The sequence below is a fragment of the Stomoxys calcitrans genome, chromosome 2 (genome assembly GCF_963082655.1).
Source record: "Stomoxys calcitrans chromosome 2, idStoCalc2.1, whole genome shotgun sequence".
NCBI lineage: Eukaryota > Metazoa > Arthropoda > Insecta > Diptera > Muscidae > Stomoxys > Stomoxys calcitrans.
The window spans coordinates 19,733,528-19,752,306 of NC_081553.1; the positions used below are offsets into that span (position 1 = coordinate 19,733,528).

The window sequence follows — 18,779 nt, forward strand, 5'->3', positions numbered from 1 at the left end:
TTTGGTGGTGGATTGGAGTAGCCAAAACCTTTGCCCCGAAATTGGATGTCAGATTCATTACTTTCTCCGAAAAACCACATGTAAGCTACATATTGCTATAGTCGGTATATATGTGTGCTTTAGGGGGAGTTTATGAGGTGAGGCGTCCCTGAAACACTTGGCCATAAAACTGATATCAGATTTGAGCCCCAATTGCCATTGGTTTGGGGAAGTTTATTGTCCTCAAAATAGGATGTCTCAATGCCTTTCATTTGAGCCACATATTGCTGTGGTCGGACTCTTTGTGGGGTGTTTTGGGGAAGGGGCGCAATATGGGGCTTAAATAAATGTATTTTTATTTAAGCCCCATATTGCGATGATCAGTAAATAATTGCTGTTTGTTTTGGGGAAAGGGTAGACCCCTAGAAAATTGGTACCGAAATTGACATTAATTTCATGATCTACTCCTCAATACCTTTCATTTGAACCCCACACTGAGCTGGTCGGTAAATATGTCCGATTTAGGTGTGTTTTGGTGAGTGAGGTGGTCCCCTAAACACTAGGCCCTGAAAATGAAACAGCATCGTACCCTACTCTCACATATCATTTGAACACCATATTGCTATTGGTCTCAAAATTCGCTATTAAATTCGTTTTATAAACTCAAAACGTTTCATTTAAACCCCTTATTGCAAAAGTCAGCAAATATGTCCGGTTTGAGATATGGACCCTAAATCCTATAGACATCGACCTCCACTCTCTTTAAGACCCAAATTGTTATGGCGAGCCAATACGTCCTATTTGGGGATTGCTATGATGGTGGGACGTCCCCTAGACAGTTGGTCCCGAATGTTGACTTTCGTGGTCTACTCACAAATACCTTTAATTTGAGCCACATATTCCCATAGTCGGCAGACATCTTCGGTTTGGTGGTGTTTCGGGGAATGGGGCGGCATTCAGTGATTTGCTCTAAAAATATCTATCAGATTCGTGTTCTACTCTAAAATACCTCTTAATTAAGCCGCATATTGCAATTGTCAGCAAATACGTTCCATTTAGGTTGTCTTAAGAGGGTTGGGTCGTCCCATAGACAATTTTTCCTGAATATTGATATCAGATTCGTGTTTTACTCCCAAAGACCTTTCATTTGAGGCCCATATTGCTATGGCCGTAAATTTGTCCTGTTTGGGGGTTATATTGGGAGAGAGGCGCCCCCAAAACACTTGGTTCCACATTTGGATATCAGATTCGTATTCTACACTGAAAATTATTTTATTTGAGCTCCATATTGCCATGGTGGGTAAAAAAGTCCTATTTGGGGCGTGTTTTGGGGAAGGGAAGGACCCCAGAAACTTGGTCCCACATTTGGATATCAGATTCGTCTTCTACTCGCAAATACCTTTCATTTGAGTTGGGGTGGTCTCACAAACACTTGGTACGACAATTGGATATCAGAAAAGTTTTCTAATCTTAAATAACTTTCATTTGAGTCCCATTTTGTGGTGATTGGTCATTACATATATTTGGTAGGTTTAGGGGGTGGGGCGGCCCCCTAGGTATCCCATCCGAAATTTAGATATCAAATTTTTGTTTTTAGGTTATTATAAGACGGCGCACAAAATTTCGCTTAAATCGCACCACCCGTCTCCGAGATCTGGCGTTTTTAAAAATCAGGCTAAGAGGGAGGTCCGCCCCCCTTCAGATATCAAAAAATTTAGTACCCTTTTTTCACCACGGGATCATTATGCACCATCACTGAAAATTTCAAGAAAATCGCTTCAGCCGTTTTTGAGTCTATACGGAACAGACAAACAAAAAAACAAACACAAATTCATTTTTTTATATATGAAGATTTGGATCTTGAAAGTCTTGCGCCCTCCAGGTGAAAAGGAGTCAAAGATTAAAGTTATATCAGAATATAAACTGAGTTTATTTTTAACCATTTGTACACAGTAAATCATACTTTATCTAAAAAAAAAACCTCTAATAGTATTTTCACCAATGCTTTAGTTAATTGTAGACTGTTTGTGTATCTGAAATAAAAAGGGATTATCACCATTTTTTATGATAAGATTTAATCCAAATATCCCCATAATTGTCAACTTAATATCACAAAAAAACCATTCGCCTACGTGCTTTGGTCCAACTATCAAGCAGTTTTCTCTATTTTTTTAAGCTTAATACAACTATTATGTACTTAACCTCCCAGTCCACCAACAAACCCTACCTAATAATACATAAATCCAGGCACTATAAATGGCAGCGAAAAACTAACGAAGGATATTAAAATAAACCTAAAAACAATTGCGGAGTGCATTGTTGCAGCTCGGCCTGTGGGCAACAAACAATTACAGGCAAACAAGCTATTCAAGTGCGGAAAATAGCCGCAATTCTGGCAAATAACAAAGTTTTTGTTTGTTTGTTTTTTGTTTCCTCAAACAACTAAAATTTCATTCAGCTTAAGTGGAGGGTGAACTTTGAAAAAAAAAAAGAATTTAATCACAACGTATTCTTTAAGAAAGTTTAGGTAAAGCTGATTATAGAATTTTTGGACAAAATTATTTTAGTTACAAAACTTGGATTGAATGAATCCTAGATAAAGAAAGTCAAGTATTTGGTATTATTATTTGAATTAAAAAACTTTCAATATGACTAAATCAAAATTCAGCAATATGACAAAATATTTGAGTTCCCTTATGCTGGAATTGCAAAAAAAATGTTGCCAAGTTTACATAGGTATATCTGTCAAACTAGAAATGACAGCTATATGATATTGGTTTTATTCAAAATTTATTTTATTGTTTACAATATAACATTTGCTTGGGTATTTTTATAAAAAGAAAGTTATGAGTGATGGAGTTCAAGTGTGATTCAAAACTCACTTGCGAAACATATAGTGGATAGGCCCCATGGACATCATTAAGATTGTCAAAATCTGCCTATTGTGAATGTTAACAAATATCAGTAAAAAAAAATTTCTCCGAGAAAATGCAGCATATTGGACATGCAATTCACTTCTATTTAAAATATGGCTTCAAATATTTCAATTTTGTATATTTCATTGATTCAAATAGAATGTGAACAAACGCACATGGCAGAGAAGTAAGAAAAAAGTAAACAATAACAAGTTTGACAAGCATAATGACGAAAATTAAAAAAAAATCATGTCGCACAGTAGGAGAAAATCGAAAAAATAGTAAAAAATATGCCGTGTGAGAACGGGTTGAGATATCTTTTTGAAATTTTAAATGGTTACAGATGAGTTGTTAATGAGATCGTGGGCAAAATTTCAAATTTTCACTCAAAACGCATCGTCAATATGTTCTCTTCACCAACAAAAAAAATCGTATTGAAGCAAGATTTTTTAATCAAAACTAATCAATGAAAATACTTTTTTTGACCATGCATAAAAATAAAAATTGAACCATAAATGCCTTCGCAAATTGCAAAATACGAAGCAGATCTAGGTCAAAATTGCACAAAAAACTAAATTCGAATGTCTCCGGAGCCAGTGAAGATATTGTAGACCTCAAGCTATCTTTTTTGTAGGGATTTTCGGGCACTGTCCAGTAAAAAAAAATTAAAATCAAACCACAAATCTAGATTTTCAGCCCTACAGGGGCCTGCCAAACGGCGCCCGGACAGCCTAGGGCCTTGAAAAATTGCGGCTTGTAAGGGCTGGCTCAAGAAATCAAATCTGGAGATCGGTTTATATGGGAGCTATATGAGGTTGTAGACCAATTCGTCTCCGGTACGGTACGGAACAGAACAAATGTCAAGCGGCTAGCTTTACGCATTCGACCGCTATCGTGTTTTTGACAAACGTACGGTCGGACATGAGTAGATCAACTCAGAGCGTCGAGAAGATGGAGAATATATGTATACTTCATGGGATCTTAGACGAATAATTCAAGATGTTACAAACGGAATGACTAGATTAGTATACACCCATCCTATGGTGGTGGGTGTAAAAATATTACTGGTAGTAGCCAAAAGGAAATATATTAAAATAAACTCAATCTTAAGCCTTACAAGTTCCAAAAGGCAAACCAAACCCTAAAAATAGGCTCAAAGACCAAATGAGTTTCTGGGCTTGCACGAACGTGATGAATTACCAATCAATGTGTTCTCTGACTAGAAAAATGGCCCAATTGAGCAATTCGTAAACTACAAAAATGATCGTGTTTACTTAACCGAAGGCACTTAGGAGAATTTGAGCCTACATAGGCTCGATAAAAAATTAACAATTTAATTGAACATGAAATTGTTAATTGATTCAATCATTTTTTTAATTGGATATGATTTTTTCTTCAAATACAGACGTGATTAAAATTTGTGCAATGTTCAATTGAGAAATGTATGGATCTAATTAAAATCTTTATTGAATCTTCAATCAAAATCGTTATTGATTTTTTTTATAATTTTCAATTAAAAAATTTATTAAATCAATCAAATTTTTAATTGAATCGAAGATTGCATTTAGTTTTTGATTCAACCAGCTTCGACCAATAAAAACACATTGGTCTAAGCTGGCTAAACCAACAACAAAATGAAATAATTTTTTGTGACCAAACTAAAGAACGACTGAATGAAAAATGTTTGAATTACAAATTGGTATCATTCATGATATCTGCAATGTAGCCTTCAATTGATTTTACTTAAGCAGCATATCGTACCCTACAATACAATATAACTGGAGGGAGATTTCTAAGGTCCATGCGTCCCACATTTCGGCAAACTCATAGCAATCCCATAGCAGCCGATTCTACCAACCAGATTTCGAAAAATTTCAAAATTTATTGAAAATTTCGATAATTTTTTAATTGGATCAATTAAATTATTAATTGAAAATGTCAACAACATATCGAAATGTCTAGTTCCTACCCTATAAAATATATATATTATTGATCATCGTAAAAACCTAAGGTGATCTAGCCATGTCCGTCCGTCTTTCTGTCTGTTGAAATCACATAACAGTCTTTAAAAATAGAGATATTGAGCTGGAACTTTGCACCGACTCTTTTTTTCCATCGGCAGGATAAGTTAGAAGATAGGCTATATCGGACTATAACTTGATATAGCCCCCATATAGACCGATCTGGCAATGTAAAGTCTTAGGTCCATAAAAGCCACATTTTTTATCCAAATTTGCTGAAATTTGAGACGGTGAGATGTGTTAGATCACTCGAAATCCTTTTTAGTTTGGCCTAGATCGGTATGGATTTGGATATAGCTGCCATATAGTCGGATCTCTCGATTTAAGGACTTGGGCTCATAAAACGCGCATTTTTTGTCCGATTTCGCTGAAATTTAGAACAGTGAGTTGTATTAGGCCCCTCGAAATCGTTCTTGAACATGGCCCAGATCGGTCCAGATTTGGATAGCTGCCTTATAGACTGGTCTCTCGATTTAAAGTATTGGCCCCATAAAGGCACATTTATTATCCGATTTCGCTGAAAAGTGGCACAACGACTTATGTTAGGCTTTTCGACATCCGTGTTCTACAATATGGTTCAGATCGGTCTATATTTGGATATAGCTGCCAAAAAGACCAATATTGAGCTAAAACTGAAAAGTGACTTGTATTTATTAGACTACACAATGTCCGTGCCGAATTTGGTTCAAATCGGACCATATTTGCATATAGCTTCTACGGGTGCATAAATAATGCATTTTTTCACCGGATTCACCGCTATCTAGACCGAAATCTGTGACTGCCGAAGGCTTCTCGTTTTTATTCAGACTGGCGTCAAAGTAAATTCTTATATATTATAGGAATAAAATTTTAGAAACCGCTTTGGATCGATTTCGGTCATAGGCCATGGACGTCTCGTGAAAAATATACATTTTCACTTTGAAACACGAACTTAATACGCACCTTAAGGTCTAAAAAAAATATGCCAGTATGGATGCCCGCGAAAATCCATTTTTCATTATCCCTTAGGGATAGATTGCAATTAAATCAAAATAGCAAAAAAAGAAGCTAAAAATATTTGTTTTAATTTTATAAACTACAGTCATTGACAATTTTCGGTCATATACTATGTACCAAATTTTTTTTTTACGTTTGAATGACGAATAACAAAGAAATCACCTTTTCGATAAATGTCAAAGAAGTATTCGTGCACAACTGGTCGAAGACAGCCTAAGCTTGATAAATTTTTAAACACAAAAAAAAAATGTACTTAAATTTGATTGCAGTCGCATAAAAGGTTAAAATACTTTGCAACGGCATTGTTGGATGGCAAACACTTAACAAGTTACATATCTAGTATATGTATATATTGGGTTGCCCAAAAAGTAATTGCGGATTTTTTAAAAGAAAGTAAATGCATTTTTAATAAAACTTAGAATGAATTTAATCAAATATACTTTTTTTACACTTTTTTTCTAAAGCAAGCTAAAAGTAACAACTGATAACTGACAGAAGAAAGAATGCAATTACAGAGTCACAAGCTGTGAAAAAATTTGTCAACGCCGACTATATGAAAAATCCGCAATTACTTTTTGGGCAAGCCAATAGAATTATATAGCGATGATACCAATGATAGGCAAAGAAGAGAGCGAGAGTGACACACACACACACTCATACCTACGATATACACATATATATCTAAGTGACATCTGTTGTGTCAAAAAGGTTTTTCGCTAACAATGCAAATATTTCTATTGAGAATGTTTTTTTCGTGTGATTTATTGTGGATTTTTTGAAGACGTCTTGTAATTGAATTTTTGTTGTTAGTTTTTAGCGCCTTGATTTTATGCTAATTGGATGAAAGTACATGAAATTTATGAATGAAAATAGGCGGCGGTAAGTACCTTGAAATATAAATTTCATTTCTATAGAAATATAACATTGAGAGACCGACAGACAGAGACTTTCTAAGGACTTTTGGTATTTAAGTTAAGGGCTAACTAAACGAAATATATCCTTGTTATTAGTCATTGTCCGTATTATGGTTTAAAAGAAAATGCATACATATTTTTTATGTGTGTTAAAGATTGGTGTCAATAAATCAAATCAAATATTAAACAAAATCAATCTAGGTGTTTTCAAGACGCTGGGTACGTATAAGTGATATTGATTTAAATGAGACTCTGGACGTATGATGCATATGTAAATTATACTCTACAGAGGCATTTTAAAGTATTCGCACATGGTTAATTTGTTTAACAAATTTTTTAAATGAAGTGAGTTGTTGTTGTTTTGCTTAACAATTAATTAAATGTGCCTCAACAAAATAAGGCAATTTATTGAAATTTGTTGAAAAATTAATCATAAGCAAATAATGTATTTGCGTACAAAATAGATATATAATTTATTTTTGGAACAATGAAATTCTTTTATATGAATATTTTTATAATTTTTCTTAACAATATTATACGACAATAAGTTTGGTAAAATTTCAAGATTTTAAATTTTTTATTATTCTTGTAGTTATTTGGATTTCAATATATGAATTTTTGTAATTTTTTTTTAAATTTTTAAATGATGCATGAACATTTTGCCACTCGAAAAAATTCTATCCTATCCATGATTTTATTATAACGGGGTTTTCAATAGGAGCGCTACAAAAGCTTTTTTTAATGCACATGTAACCCTATGGAACAGCGAAACTGTCGGTAAGACCGCGAAAATCCTATGGGGAGATCCATGCAGTGAGAAGATGAGGCTATTACAGAAGGGAAGTAAAAAGGAGGGCAGTATAGTTTTCGATGATCGGGGCGGCAAGTGATATTATGTAGAGGGTAAGGGGAAGATGAGACGTTGGAGCATTTTCATTGTCATTGGCCGGCTTTCGCGGCTATCAGATACCTGCACTTAGGTGGGGACACAATACCAGACATGAACCAACTTAGGGGCGTGGCATGGACAACAATTAAGGATTTTGCAAGTAGCACCGAATTCCTTCATGAAATTTTCTTTTTCGAGGGTAATTTTTTAGTATTGTGAGTGCTAAAGAGCCGCCACACCACAAAATTACTTGAGAGTAGAATACTCGTACGAATCAGTCAGCCTGATTTGAAACCAAATGTTTCTCGTAATGTAAATATAGTATTTTCTTACGAGGGCGGTCCGACTTGACCCACCTCTTCATTACTGGTGTTTAAGATCGCCCCGGTGGGTGGAACTTGAAACAAGTAAAAATGTTCGACAGAATCTTGAGATTCCACCTACATGGATTCTGCAAAAAAAAGTACACAAATGAGTTGAAGACATATATATTGGGTTGCCCAAAAAGTAATTGCGGATTTTTTAGAAGAAAGTAAATGCATTTTAAATAAAACTGAGAATGAACTTTAATCAAATATACTTTTTTTACACTTTTGTTCTTAAGCAAGCTAAAAGTAACAGCTGATAACTGACGGAAGAAAGAATGCAATAACAGAGTCACAAGCTGTGAAAAAATTTGTCAACGCCGACTATATGAAAAATCCGCAATTACTTTCTGGGCAACCCAATATATATATATATATATATATATATATATATATATATATATATATATATATATATATATATATATATATATATATATATATATATATATATATATATATATATATATATATATATATATATATATATATATATATATATATATATATATATATATATATATATATATATATATATATATATATATATATATATATATATATATATATATATATATATATATATATATATATATATATATATATATATATATATATATATATATATATATATATATATATATATATATATATATATATATATATATATATATATATATATATATATATATATATATATATATATATATATATATATATATATATTATATATATATATATATATATATATATATATATATATATATATATATATATATATATATATATATATATATATATATATATATATATATATATATATATATTGGGTTGCCCAAAAAGTAATTGCGGATTTTTCATATTGTTATGCAATATGTTATCCGATATGACAGAAATTTTGCAAGAAGTGTTTTGTTATGACTTCCAACAACTGTGCTCAGTACCTACCAAATGGATGTATAACCCGATATACCTCCAATAAACACTCTACTTGTCTTCTACGACCCAAAAAACCTTAAATTTCTGCCTGATTTATATATATATATATATATATATATATATATATATATATATATATATATATATATATATATATATATATATATATATATATATATATATATATACATATATATATATATATATATATATATATATATATATATATATATATATATATATATATATATTCCAAATTTCTGAAAATCAGGCAGAAATTAAAGTTTTTTGGGTCGTAGAAGACAAGTAGAGTGTTTATGGGAGGTATATCGGGTTATACATCCATTTGGCAGGTACTGAGCACAGTTGTTGGAAGTCATAACAAAACACTTCTTGCAAAATTTCTGTCATATCGGATAACAATTGCGGCTCCCAGGTGCTCAAGGTGTCAAATCGGGAGATCGGTTTATGTAGGGACTGGTTGTCAGGTTGTGGACAGATTTAAACCATACTGCACACAGTTGTTAGAAGTCATAACAAAACACTACGTGCAAAATTTCAGGTTCTCTGAAGTCAAATCAAGACATCGGTTTATATGGGTTATAGATCGATTTGGACCGTGCCTGGCACAGTTTTTGGAGGTAAAAAACACTCCGTCTGAAATAGGAAAACAATTGCGTCTTCTAGGGGCTCAATAAGTGAAATCAGGAGACGGTTTTATATGGGAGCTATATCCAAATCTGAACCGATATGGCCCATTTGCCATCCCCAACGATCTAGATCAATAAGAAATTTCTGAGCAAAATTCGGGACGAGCTCAATGATCGATGATTTTTCCAATAGAAAAGGAAAACCAGAGATCACAATACACACCAAACACTAGGAGACGCCATTTGGTTAGAATAACTCAACGTCCATATTAGGTGTGCAGGCTTCAAGGGACATAAGCTGGAAGGTCGTACTTTTACCGAATATACTGCGAAAATGTGTTTACGATGTAAGCACGACTCTTAAACAAGACTGGCAACTTTCACACTAGCTGTTCTTTACCACCGCATGTATTTTCTTGCAGTGATAGATTTTTTTCTTTACACATGTCATTTGTGTGCATTTTTTGGAAGTTGCATTAATGGCTTCTAACGCTAGACAACGGCAACGGCTCTCGCTGTTGCTCCTGGTTCGAATCCCGGCCAGGCTCTGCCTAATTTTTATTTTCAAGTTTTTGTTTTTGCATGTTAGGGTTGAAGATTATTTAATTTCTCAATTTTTTGTTTTAATTTTCTTTCGAGACGAGCTCAATGATCGGAGATTCGAATGGCTGGGATTCGAACCTGGACACACGGAACAGCGGCAAGAGCCGTTGCCTTTGTCTAGCGTTCGAAGTATTAATACAACTTCCAAAAGATATTCGCAAAGACAACCACACTTTGAAAGATTTGATTCGGCCTATAAATAGTGTGTTGGAAATCAGTGCAAAATTCAGCTCCGACTTTATGACCAAATGTGTCAGTTCCTGCAACCAATAGCGACCCATGGCAGCCAGTTGTGCGTACCGGATTGACTGATTGATTGAGGGCTGCCAACTCAGTGTACAATACACGGATACAATAAAACCAAAAACTACAATTTTCAAAAAAAAAAAATTGACGTTTCTTTACCAATTGCAATAGAATAATTTTGGCAATTTTCGATTTTCAAAAAATGTGTGGTGAACCTAACCCAATATAAAATCCTGGCTACGTCGCTGGCTTCATTGCATGGCATAATACCTCACAATGTCGCCAGCTTTAATAGGGAATAAACACTGATGCAAAATTTTCTGTTGTTCTTGTCTAAATTCGAACCCATGCATTCCTTCGGCCTGTGCTCCAACACTTCCATTAAATTTCGCCCCATATCAGATATTCAGATCAGATCAAACATTTAAACTATTTTATTTCTTCAAAATAAATCAAATACAAACTGAAATAAGTACAGCAAATTTTAAGCAAAATCCATTCAGCCTGGGCATACTTATTTCGTTTATACTTGTTGTTGTTTTTTTCTCTCTTTATATGTGTTTAATTAAGATGTTATTTAAATATTTGTACAATGTAATTGTGTATTGTCCAATGAATCACTGTGCAATGCTTGTTGCTATAAGATAAGGCAAAAGTCTTCGATCAAAACAAGAGTAATGTTTATAGTGATAGTGAAACGGGTTGTTGGTGCTGGTCATGCGTATTGATTAGGCGATATTAGAGTTCGTGGGTATGCAGCCAACTTGAACACTGCAGCAGCTGGTAAGTGACAGCATTTGTTGACGCTGCGTTGACGTTAACAGTAACGGGGACGTCGACGTTCACACTCGACCAAGTTGTATGACCAAATTTAAGTTTGTAACACCCAATGCTGAGACAAATAACAAAATATTTTATATATGTACTTCCGGTGTCTTTAGGTGCGGCATACCAACCAACGATGGGTATTTGCCTCCAATTCGGAAATAAAATAAACGAGTCTACCTTTATTGGATGGCGGTGGCGAGGGCAATGCGATGACGATCTGAGTTTTTTATGGATTACAAGCGGTCTACAATGTAGCGAAGATCAATAATCTGCTTTCGCTAAGTGTTAGTCAACAACAATAAGAACAACCATAAGCTAAAGTGGAATATTCTAATAAACTAAATGAGTTAACGAATTGTTTTATTTTTGTTGTTATTATTATTATTGTTGTTGTTGTTTTAAGACAATGACTCACGACAACGCCTAATCAGAAATAGAAATAAGAATCATGTTTTATTCATTCGTGGATTAGTCTAAAAACTCGGTAGCAATGAAGTTCATACATATTTTAAAAGATGAAGTTAATAATGTGCTTTCAACACTCCAAACCGGAGATCAGTCAAAATTGTACCCAAAAAGATTGTTATAAAGTACTTTCTCTAATGTTTGTTAAAATTCATTGAAAATGTCGTCGAAATTCGATTATTCATAGAATTTTTTTGAATTTTTTTTTGTTGAATTTTTTATTATTACTGTAATATACAGAAAACAAAATCGCAAAAAATATTGATTCAATTAATTGATTCAATTAATTTTTTAATTGAATTTGATTTTTTAAAATCACAATCGTGATTGAAAATGTCGTAATTTTTAATTAAAAAATTAATTGATTAATTAATTTTTTAATCGAATCTTAAAAATTTGTGCTTAAGTAAATTCAGTTAAAATCTATTTTGTCCCTTACAATATAAAGTGAAGGAGATTTCAAAAAGCCATACCCTCGGGGGATTTTTTATACGGGTGGTCGCGGTCCTTTGTCCTAAAAACGAATCTCAAATTAATTTTCCCGGAGGTAAACATCTAAATATTTTGAAAAAATTTAATTAATTTTTTAAAAGGATCAATTAAAAAATTAATTGAAAATTTCAAAAATATGCTCTTTTTTAATTGAAATTATTTGTTTTACTTTTTCGAAAACGGTGATTGATATTATCATTTCCGTGATTAAAGCAGTTTCAAAAAAAAAGGTATTGGATCAGTTAAATTCTTTATTAAAACCGTTTTTTACTTTTTTCTGCGTATGTCCACATTAATAATCTAATATGGGCTTATCTGAATCATGTTTGGTTCAGCTGTTAAGAAACCTTATATAAGTCACAATCTCAAATTTCTGCAAAATCGGGTAATAAAAAAGATTTTTATATGCTTAAGACCAAAAATCTTACTATAGCTAGCTTTATCCAAATAAGGTCCAGTCTAGACCATATTCAGTTCGGATATCGTGGGGGTCTTTTCTAACTCTCTTTTTAGCAAAATCGGGTAATAAATTCGGCTTTTATGGGTTTAAGACCCTAATTCGGCAGATGGACCCATATGATAACTATATCCAAATATAGTCCGATCTGGACAGCATTATGTCCGGAAATTGTCAGGCCTAACAAAAGTCACTGTTGCAAATTGCAGCGAAATCAGTTAATACTTAAATGCGGCGTTTATGGACTGAAGACCCTAAATGGGCTCATTGGTCTAAATGGTCCATATTCGGGTCGGATATCGACGGGTCTAATAAAACTCCCTGTACGAAATTTCACCGAAATCGGGCAATAAAAGCGCCTGTTATGGGCTTAAGAACCTAAATATAAAGAGATCGGTATATATGGAGGCAATATATATGGCCCGATATGGACCAAATTCATTTCGGATACCGGAGACTATTGTATAGCTCACTGTTCCGAATTTCAGGGAAATAGGACAAGAAATGCAGTTTTTACAGGCATAAGGACGGTCTACAAAGCAACCATATCCAAATATGGTCCTATCTGAACCATATACGGTTCGGATATCTACGGCCTAATAAGACACACTGTTGCAAATTTCAACATAATCGGATAATAAATCAGCCTTTTAATTGTTCATTTATTTAAAAAATATTACATTACAATCAGGAAGATGTAATTAAATGAAAAAAAAAAACATAACACAAACACATTCAACAATAGAGATAGGAAAAAATCTATATAGTAAAGTAGTCGCCGAACCCATAGTAATGGATTCAGATTAACGATTAACCCGCAGTAAAGGTTTCTGCATTCGCCCACAAGCGTTTAGTACACGTACACGAATCCGAAGTAACGGATTAAGGATGGAATCGGCAATGTTGTCAAATCCGCAGTAACGGATACAGATTTGATCCAGAGGCGATCAGGACACAGAAGCAGGAGCTAACAGAAACGATAAGCTTCAATATGGTTATAGGCAGGAACAATGATCGTAGCAGAAAGCGTGAAAAATCCATAGACAGGATTCGAATGAAATGATGAAACTGGAACAAGGGTGAGGTGTCACGTATCAAGAGACAGAAGGTTTTTTAAGCAGGATAAAGCAGCACGTCAACTGAGTAAATAAAATCTTGTAACGGCAGGATGTTAAACAGTGCGCATAGTTAGCAACCGCGACGCCTTTTTACAAGTGTTGGTAAGGCAATTAAGTCGATTCCCATATAGAGGTGGATCCATAAAACTCCAAAGCCCCTTAGTGTAAACAAGAGGAAATTCTTTCTGGACAGACTCCACTCTATCAATATAACAATCATAACTTGTAGATCACACAACGGAACAATATTCCCAAATAGGACGAACAGGAGAGGTATATAGCCTTTTCGTAAGGTATGAATCACCGAACTCCTTAGACCACCTTTTATGAATCCAAGTGTAGACATTGCCTTCCCAACGTAAGAATCAATATGATCATAAAAATACAACCAAGTTTTAAAAAAAAACTTGTAAATCCTTAAAAAATGCCACGCTCTCAAGAACATAATCTCCTATACCATGCGAAGTCGGAAACGCAGACCTTCTTGAATGGGACATACTCTTACATTTCTTCCTAATAAGGCTCATACAATTAGTATCGCACTATTCTATTAGCCTGTCAAAATCATTCTGTATTCCGATAGAATCGGAAGGTGAATAAATGTACGAAAATGGCTTTATATCGTCTGCATACATCAATATCTTTAAAGATCGAATAATAGACGAAAGATTATTGAAATATAGTCTCGAATCGCTTCCTTGAAATGAGATCCTTTGAAACCTATCTCAAAGATAAGATGATATCCACTTCGAGAGTCCCGGGAAAACCCCTGTCAAGTTAAGCTTATGAAGTAAAATCCTATGATTAACCGTATCGAATGACATGATAAAATCAGTTTAAATAACGTCTGTCTGAATTCCCCGCGATAATGAGTCAGAAACATAGATTGGGCTAAATATCGATGGCACTATCGATATAAATATTTTTTTTTGTCTGACTATCGATTGATATTTCCTATTGATACTATCGGAAAAGTAAATTTTTTTTTGCAAAATTTGACGCCGATCCAACGCCTATAGAGGGCGCAATTTTCATCCGACTGAGCTGCAATTTTGTACAATGATTCCTCTCATGACTTCCAAATGGCTTTATTAAATATGGTTTTATTCGGTCTGTGCATTGATATTGCTTCTATATAAATCGATATTCTGAATTTTAATTCTTATTTTCTTTTGAAATATGGGTGATGGGAAATAAATGATAGTATCGATATTTTTTGGAAAAATCGAATGTTGCGATTATCGAAAGTTTGCCAGCTCAAGGGCTAAGACCGTAATCGGAAGATTGGTCTATATGGCAGCTATTGTAAATAAAGGTCACATATCTATGGACCTAATAAAACACTGCTCGATCCAAATTTCATCGAAATCCCGTAAATTATGCGGCTTTTATGGGCTTACGACCCCTAATCGGCAGATCGGTTTCTATGGCAGCTATATGCAAAAATGATCTGATATGGATCATATTCAGTTCGGATATCAATGGGCGTAATAAAACTCCCTGACCAACGACTCGTTGAAATCGGGTAATAATTTCGGCTTTCATGGGCTTAAGACCCTGAATGACAGATCGGTTTATATCGCAGCTTATGTAAATATGGTCCAATATAGAACATATTCGAGTTGGATAGTGGAAACTCTTATGGGCTTAAGTCCCTAAATAGGCAGATCGGTCGATATGGCAGCAATATTCAGATATAGTCCAATTTGGCCTATTCAAGAGTGTAGCCTGCGTTTGGAACGAATACCAGTATGTGCCAAATTTCAACTTAATTTTAAAGATTGTAGTTTAACTACAAATTGTCTTAAAATTTGTAAAGTCGAAAATAGATAACTAGATGTGTTGCAAACGGATGTAATTTTTGGGCATCCCAACTCTGATGTGAGCTCTACACTCCCCTCCATTATTCGTGGGTATGTAAAGCTCCTTTATTCATTGAAAAATCTCTTTGGTGATAGTCTTGGCGGACTAGAAACAGTTCAATTTTTTAACAACATCATCACAGCATAACAGCTGTTAATAGAATAGCAGTGTATTTTTTAATAGTTTAGAACTGGAAAATATCCTGCATCAAATTGTAAACAAAGAAAGGAAGCGCAATGAGATTATATATATTTTATTTTAATCTTTTCAACTAAATAATTAAAAAAAAAATCTTTCAAATTTGACTTTCATCAATATATGTTGTTCAATTTTCGTGAATATTCCAATTTTCTTTTAAAAGATTTCGAAAAAGTACTAAAGTAGCTACTTTTTCCATCCCTATTGCCCAAAACACCTTGGTTCGTGGCTTACTGGTGAATCGCCGTGTCCAGCAGCCATTAGTGAATGCCAAGTGCGATTGTAGACAGAGCAAACAAGAAGCACTTTTAAGCTAAATTATTCATTTTATTATAGAACGACGCAAACGCCGCAGCCGCAGCCACCACAACCACAACAAGCGGAATAAAGATAAGGTGGTACACATTTGGTCATAACAACTACTCATCAAAGCCAGTTTGCAGGAATTGTTTCTTAGCCTAAGACTTGTGTGGAGGAAGGCATTGATTACTGCATACAACTCACAACAACTAAATGCTTGAAGCGATAACAATTAATCGATCGATCCATCGATCTGAATGACTAAAGTGTGATATTGAAAGTAATTTATAAATTATTTTTTTTCCTTTTTTTGCGTGGTGCTTTGCAATTCACTGGAAATGAATCAACCAGCTGAACTTACCACACATGAAATGGTTGCCTTTGATTTTCAAAGCAAAAGAATATCGTACATATATGTGCAATTTGACAAATATTGGTCGGTTGGCTGGCTGGTTGATTGTCAACAAAATCTAGAATCAACAGAGAACGCTCGTATGGTTATTTGTAACCACCAAACCGCCACCACAGTCAGGGCAACTACATGTTCGCCAACACTGAATCGAAATACGAGAATGTATAGCAAGCACACAACACCCCACACAATACATTCCACAAAACGTTTTAGAACCTACAAAGACTTTAAAGCCCCACCACAACCGCCCAGCCATTTGAGGGAGGTAGCAAGCATGAGTATGAGAATACGACGAATTGCTGCAATCGTCATCGATGTGTTAATTTTGCGGTATCTGGCTGGGTGTCAATCATACACGTCTTAAATGAGCAATCCATTAAACCAATAGCGCTACTTATATATTCGCCATTTCCACAATTATAGAGGGAGTGTGGCGCCAAAGGTCAATGAACTTAAGCCCGTCCATCTATAAATCAATGATGATTTTCGAAAATGTAGAATTTGGTTGAACTTTCTACAAGATAATTTCTTATTGTCTTTGTATTTTGATTTTAATTTAATGTTTATTGTTTGGAAAATGGGATAACTTTAAGAGAATGATATTTAAAAATGGATAAGGTCCAGATATAAATTAATTATATTAATAATAAAATTGTCCAAATTTGTAAGGGAAGAACAGCTGATTTGAATGCATCTGTGAACAAAAGCTGTGACACTATTTAGTTATCTGTGCTTTACCATATGATACTTATGCTACCCGCCATAGGATAGGTGGAACAATAAAGTTATTGTTTGAAAAACTTTGAAATATTGATCAAAGGCCATAATCCCTATAATATGTTAAGTCAACAACAACATAGACCTTAAGTCCATTGTGTTCGCCAAGAAGAAGAAGTCCATTGTGTTCGCCAAAGAAGAGAAAAAAGTGCAGAGAAAAACATATAAAGATACACCACAGCACGGTCATGGATATGTCAAAGATCTGATGCTACAATGACCGGCAAGGATGCCTAACAGCAATCCGAAGTCATGTTTCCTCAGACCAAGAATTTCAACCAAATTCTATGGTAAGCCCCTAAGCGCAAAAAAATGTAACTGGACTGATTCAATCCTATCTGAGTAGCACTTGTAGAATGGATTCCAAACCACACAACCGTATTCCAATGAAGGTCGGACTAAGCTAAACGCTTGGTAACATAAGAATCATCAAACTCCTTTGACCGCGGTCGATCTGTTGTTGTTGTTGTTGTAGCCACATTTTGGTATGTGGAGGTAGCGATACTCGTCAAGTTCCTATGATTTAGCAAGCTCATCCAGGTTGATAGGACCAATCGCCGCAGAAACGTTATGGTCATTGTCTATTTAAAGGCGTCAATAACTCGTCTTGTCACATATCGAGCATCATAGGTAAGAGCCGGTGTTGCCCGGCCTCTCGATGTGAGTCTCCACTCGATACTGCTGATTGTCCACGGCCGCCAAAGGACCAACATGGACCAATCAACTATCCGCAACCGTCTACAGGTCGCCCGGTAGCTCTTAGCTGAGCTTCTCGTTATAACGATGAACATTCCACAGATGGGAGCTCATGGTTCCAGCTTGTTCATAGTTATCCTGTGCTGGGAGCTCGCTGCTGTTGTAGCCACATTTTCTTGTGGTGGTGGCGGTCCTCGTCAAGCTCCTGTACGTGAGCAAGTTCGTTCCGGCCCAAAGGACCGATCGCCGCGGTAACAGGATAGTTATTGGTTATTTAAAGGCGCCAATAACTCGCCTTGTCATATCGACCATCATAGGCATTCAGTATTTGAGCAAGAGCCGGTGCCGCCCGACCACTCACTGAGACTATCCGCTCGACTGGCGCTGCATTCCACTATCCACAACCAATGGACGCGCCCGGTAGCTCGCAGCCAAACTTCTCGTGACAACAAAGAATACCACACAGATCGGACCTAAATGTTCCAACCTGTGTGGAGCTCACAACTAACCCTGGCCGGGGCCTCGATCGGTCATCTTAGAAGTCCGGGTCGTGAATGAATTGAAATTCTTTGTGCTTGAGCGTGAGGGTTTGAAACACTCACGACTCATGAGTCGTGAAAATTTTTGATTTCTCATTAATGTCAGGTGAAAAATCA

At 34.9% G+C, this 18,779-nt stretch overlaps 1 protein-coding gene and 1 long non-coding RNA gene across 8 annotated transcripts in view; one reads left to right on the forward strand and one right to left on the reverse strand.

The window, feature by feature from the left end:
- LOC106080367 (mucin-19) overlaps positions 1 to 18,779 on the reverse strand; it is a 99,354-nt gene that overhangs the window by 72,184 nt on the left and 8,391 nt on the right. The gene's annotated exons all lie outside the window — the stretch shown is intronic.
- Positions 11,160 to 11,700, forward strand: LOC106080368 (uncharacterized). The gene is made up of 2 exons (XR_001220179.2): positions 11,160 to 11,300; positions 11,459 to 11,700. It is a non-coding gene; the product is annotated as an uncharacterized LOC106080368 (long non-coding RNA).